A 5,869-nucleotide genomic window follows, 5' to 3' on the forward strand; every position below is an offset into this window, starting at 1 on the left:
TTGCCCTCGTATTGCCTCCAGGATCAGGGGAGCAGAGCTGTCAGCATAAAGCTCCGCTGATTCCTCTGCTCCCTGAGGAAAGGGACCTGTTTTGTACCTGTTTCAAACAGTCCCAATCTCTATACCAGCCAATTATTTACGTAAATTGCATAGTCTAGTTCGCCATTGTAGTGGCGGTCGAGGCGCCCCCGGTTGGCATTTTATGCATTGGCCAAACTGAAGGTCAGAGGGGGGGTAGGGATTCCCGATATTATGTTTTAATATCAGGCATCGGTCTTAGTGCGAGTGGTGGATTGGTTTCATATTAGTGACTCTAAGAATGGGTGAGGATAGAAAATTCTCCTTCACCAGTTGATCTTAAGTCCCAACCTTGGCTGGATTGTTCCCTTTTATCTCAGAATGTCCCATTACCTAAGCTCACTTCTGACCTCTTACACGTTTGTAATGTTTCTAATAAATCAGGCTCTTTATCTACAAAACCTGGTCCCATGACTCCTTTATTTGATAACCCGGCATTCCTGCCAGCCATGGGTACATCTTACTTTTTATCCTGGTCGGGCGAGGACGACCGATATCTTAAGGATATATTGCTCAATGGCCAGGTTCCTCCTTTGGCCTCCCTGAATATACCCAATACTGGTAGGATGGTTTTGTGGTTTTCATATAGACAGCTAACATCCTTTGTTTCCACTTTCACTGATATGTCTTTAATATGTAGAGGTTTCACAGAATTTGGGAAGATGCTCAGTTCCACCACACGGCCTACCCATGTAATCTCGGTATTATATGGCCTGCTAATTGGGGACTCCAGCTTTTCCCCTCCTATATACATGCGATATTGGGAAAGAGACTTGGGAGGGTTGATAGCTGACGAGGAGTGGGAGAAATCCTTGGTACTTACACATAAACTTGCAGTGACGTGTAAAGCCCAAGAAACAAACTATAAAGTTTTATCTAGATGGTACTGGTACTTGTCCGATGGACTTACATCGTATTTCCCTTGAACAGTCTGATAGATGCTGGCGCTGCCATACACAAAGAGTAACACTACTTCATATATGGTGGGAATGCTCACTTATATTTCAGGTTTGGAAGTCTGTATTTCACTTGTTTAATAGGTGTACTGGGTCCTCGGTCCCGAATATCCCCAAAGTAACACTTCTTTCAATGATCCCAGGCTCTCCTAAACTTATTAAGAAAGGCCTCCTACGTAATTCTCTCACGGCTGCTGGGGCCTTGATCCTGTGATCTTGGAAACAAGTAAGGGTTCCTTCCATAAGAGATTGGGTTTTAGAATTTGAGAAAATACGTCATATGGAAATGCTAGTGGCAGAGGATAATGACCGCACAGAACAATGTATGTTGACATGGTCCGCATGGGACTGGTTTAACCACCTGAACGTTACACTGATTTCTAGATTTCTGTTCCAAAAGCGTCACAGGTTTTCATTAAATTTTTTTTTTTAAATTGTAGACCTGTAACTTACAGAAATATGTCCGAATAGGGTTCTAGTAGATATCATGAATATAAAAAATGTTTGAAACACCGGAACCGACGCTGGATTAGCACAGCGGGACCAGGTAAGTGGGGATTTTAGTGTAGGCGAAAAAATACGGGCTTAACCAAAAGAGCAAAAATATTTAGTGCGAGAAATTACGGGCTTAGCGGTTAGGGGGTTAAGGAATCCCCTCAGAATTAGTTAAATTTATGCTAAGACATGTTGGTTATAGAATTTTTGGTCCTGGTGTTAGGAGCTGTCACCTAAATGTTTTCCCTATCCCCCTTTAGAATACTTTCCCTACCTACCCACTTTCCTCCACCCCACTCTAGGGCGCTTTTGTTTTTTGTTATACTTCTGCTTACAATTGTTAATAATTATCAATCTCAATTAAGGGTCCAGACTATAAGAGGCTCTAATGTATATATTCTCGACTTGGCGATACCCTTCGCTATTGGTATATTCACTGTTAGGTGTGTTTATAATATTTTTTTCCCCCTTTTTATTAATATTGAGGGGCAATGCGATATGTACTATAGGCACCAGGTTCTGGGCCTGTAATTGGTTTTATCTCATGTATTTTTGTGATATGTGGAAATTTTATGAAAACAAATAAAGATAAATTAAAAATAAAAAAAAAATTTAGCAAAAAATTTTAAAAAGTTAGCAAACACAGAGCAGCATACATGTTTGCATAAAAAAAATTAGCAAAAAATTTCAAAAAGTTAGCAAACACAGAGCCGATTGTCTCGGCAACAATTGTTTCGATAACTTCATCGGTCAAAAACAACTTCAGGTATGCCAGGGGGTTGTCGGCTTCAATTTTCATCTTAGGTGGGCGCCGGTAAATGAAAATCTTTTCATTTCAAGGTTAATGGAGCAACATGTGCGCACAGCACTGACCTCAGGTTCAGAATCGTCGCTCAGTTCCCTATCGCTGTCTGATGACAAATTTCCTGGTGAATCACTATCGCTCGATTCCACAAGGCACTCCAAATCGCTATAGCTGCTTTCATGTTCCTCCAAAACAGCTCTTGCACCGGCGAGATGCCTTTTAGATGCTGTGTGGCAGTTGGGGAGGCAGGTAAGAGGGGCTTACTTACCGCTTTTTGCAAGTAAAATCCACCCAGAGTCACACTCGGGCTTACAGCTAGGGGGTTAATATCTGTCCGTCACTTTCTGCATCTACTTTATTCATTTTCTCAATTGTGCTCAACATTTTAGAAGCATTATCTGTCACAATACATAGAATCTGTTCCTTTTTAATTTCAAAATCTGCTAGAACATCCTCCACTAACTTCTGAAGATAGTGACTGGTGTGATGTGCCTGGGTGTCCTTTACTTCCAAGGTTTGCGTTATTGTTTTATTATTTTCATCAACAAATCTAACCTTAATAGCAAAATAATTGATTCTGTGACGTGTGCATGCATCCATTTTTATGAAGACAAAATGTCCATTCAGACCTTTTCGTACTTTTTCCTTTTTACATTTGGCCTCTTCAATTATAAGTTTCCTTATACTTTCTCTTTCCAGAGAAACACCAAGTTTTTTAGCCATTTCTCTATTTGGGCCTAAAAAGGCTGACTGTGAAAAGATGGATAGTGGTATACTATTCTTTTCTACCATTTCAATAATGTGGTTTTTGATTTTTTCTGGTGTCATTGTTATGGTAAATTTGTCAGATATAAAGAATTTTCTTAGTTGGTCTCCAGTAGATTTCTGAACATTTTTATCCCAGAAGTAGATGGAATATTTTCATTAATATCTTTCTCATTCACAACTTCTAACATTTTAGGATGAAAATGCTGCAAGTGTCTTTTCAAATTTGATGCTCGTGTACGTGCATTTTTGTTAGACTCACTGAAACTGCTAATTTTTGCATCCCGTTGTTTTTCACCATCATCTTCAAGAATACATTTGCACACATAATGTTTCCCATCATTTGATAATGTAAAGTTCTCAAACAGCAGACGTGTTTGTTCAGAGACTTTTTGCCATTGTGAATGGGGAGACGCTTTCACTAAAATATAAATATAAAATATGGTATACTAACTAGCATATTCTTTGATTTAAATACAAACATACACATAGTCCTGCAAATAAGCTATAGCCCTGCACTAAACTTAGACATAATTTGTCCTATACAGAAAAACATGCACAAACATATATACTATACACACAACACAGAGCCTTCATTTTACTCAGAAACATGCACACAATATGCACTATACACAAACATTCATATATTCCTGCACCATACACACAAACATACACAAAGCCCTGCAGTTTTATCCAGAAACATGCACACAGCCTTCCATCACAGTACACACAAACAGCCATGCAGTTTTAAAATAAACATGAACACTTAGAGTTGAATCCAAAAAGCTGTTCCTCCAAGTTCTTCTGAGCTACTTTAGCAGACAGAGGAAGTTGAGCAGAAGCTCAACTGCCTTTACCTTTGTTTTCTGATCTTCTGCTGAAGACAGGGCAGTGGGAGGCTCCAGGGCCAGGGGTGCCACTTAACTAACTTCCTAGTATTAAATGGTGTGCAAAATGATGTTAAAGTTCAGCCCTGAATAGGAGCATATATGGATAGTGCAGACAGGACACCTGAACACACTTTAGGCCATAGTACTCACCTAAACCTATAATTTTATATTTGTTTACACTCAAATGAACTTGTTAAACACATTATATCTGAAATAAAATGAAAACACTTTTTAATCCAGATTACAATAATGTGAATGTCAGGTTGTATAATAGCTCAGCTGAACTTCACACTAGTAGAAAGACAACTATGCACTGGGATTCATTCTCACATCAGAGAAGTACTTAATTGTGACTATTGTTTGTGAAATAGGACATTTGAACTTCATGTATTTTTTATTATAATTTAAATTTATCAGGAGTCAGAACATTTTTATTGACTCCGACTCCAGATACCCAAAATTGTCTCCGACTCTCCGAGAATCACATGACCTGGAGCAGGAAGTGTGCAGAGAGTTGGATCCAGAAGCAGAGATGGTGCTGTCAGCAGGGGACTGCAAGGTGGGTGACACTGAAGGGGTTGCAGATCCCCTGATCCTGTGGTAATCTGTGACAACTAGCAAACAACACATATACAGTACATCCACTTCTCTTGAGGCACCCTCAGCACATTGAAAGAGTGTAGCAAGATTTATTATATTACACCTTCTGATTGATAAATCGGTAGGTGTAAGTAAAACAACCCCATATTTAGCCAACCTAGCTGCTGACAAAGGATTTGTATCATGTTTAATATTTTGTGTAGTAAAGTAAATGTGTGATCCATGACCAAGTCTGCTTTTTCCAGCAACACTGCACATGCTGCCACTGCTCTAACACAACCTGGTGATCCCTTTATTACATGATCCCACTGACAAGAGAAATATGCCAATGATCCCTCTGTTTTCATACTCCTGTAGCATGACCAGCATTCTTATGACAGAGCAGCTAAAATGGTTTCCTGTAGTCAGGGAGGGGAAGCTGACAATATAGCCGTTTTCAGATCTTCCAAACCCTGGACATGATCTTATGGGAAATTGGAAGTGTTTTAATTAGGTTAATATATCATTAATAAAGAGGTGTTTGGGATCCACTCTCAGTGTTACTCTACTAGACCCATTCATCAAATGTTTGCTAAAAATACAACTTTTACAGCTCACTTTAATTTGCTTTATTACCCGTCTTAGCTAGGAAACAGTTTCTTTCCCACAAGTTTCCCCATCATCAAGCACACAAGCAAATCATCCACATACTGTAATAATGTACTACCTTTTTCTGGAATCCATTCAGTACCTCATGCAATATTTGGCTGTACAGGTGAATTTACAGCTCCATGTGTAAAATGCGTCCAATATTTTTGCATGTTCTCAAAGACAAAAACATTAACTATCTGGGTGCAAAGGCACAGAAAAGAAAGCATTAGTTAATCACAGAGGGCCTGATTTAACAACCAAATACGCGGAAGCTCGACGTGCATATCTACGCGCCGATATATGAGTCGGATGCTAGTATACTTGCCTTCACCTGCGAGCTGGATTTTTCCAATTAAGGCGATTAGTTTGCAGCTGCTTGATTAAGGAGGATCTGTTAAGCTGTCAATGGTGAGGTCATAGCAATTAATTAGCGCACACCTGCTGCCTGTTCTGTGCACATCTACAGTCCATTACAGGTCAATTATTTAAAGTTACATAAAAGATCAATTAATTATTTAAAGGTCTTTAGTGCTTGATTTTTTTGGATAAGTGCTACATTTTATGTTACATTATACTCCTTCCCAAAATTTCTTCATTTATAGTTAGATTTGTTGCAGTTGTTGTTTTGATACTTTTTAGTTTGGTTGCAA

This window comes from Pyxicephalus adspersus, chromosome W (genome assembly GCF_032062135.1).
Source record: "Pyxicephalus adspersus chromosome W, UCB_Pads_2.0, whole genome shotgun sequence".
NCBI lineage: Eukaryota > Metazoa > Chordata > Amphibia > Anura > Pyxicephalidae > Pyxicephalus > Pyxicephalus adspersus.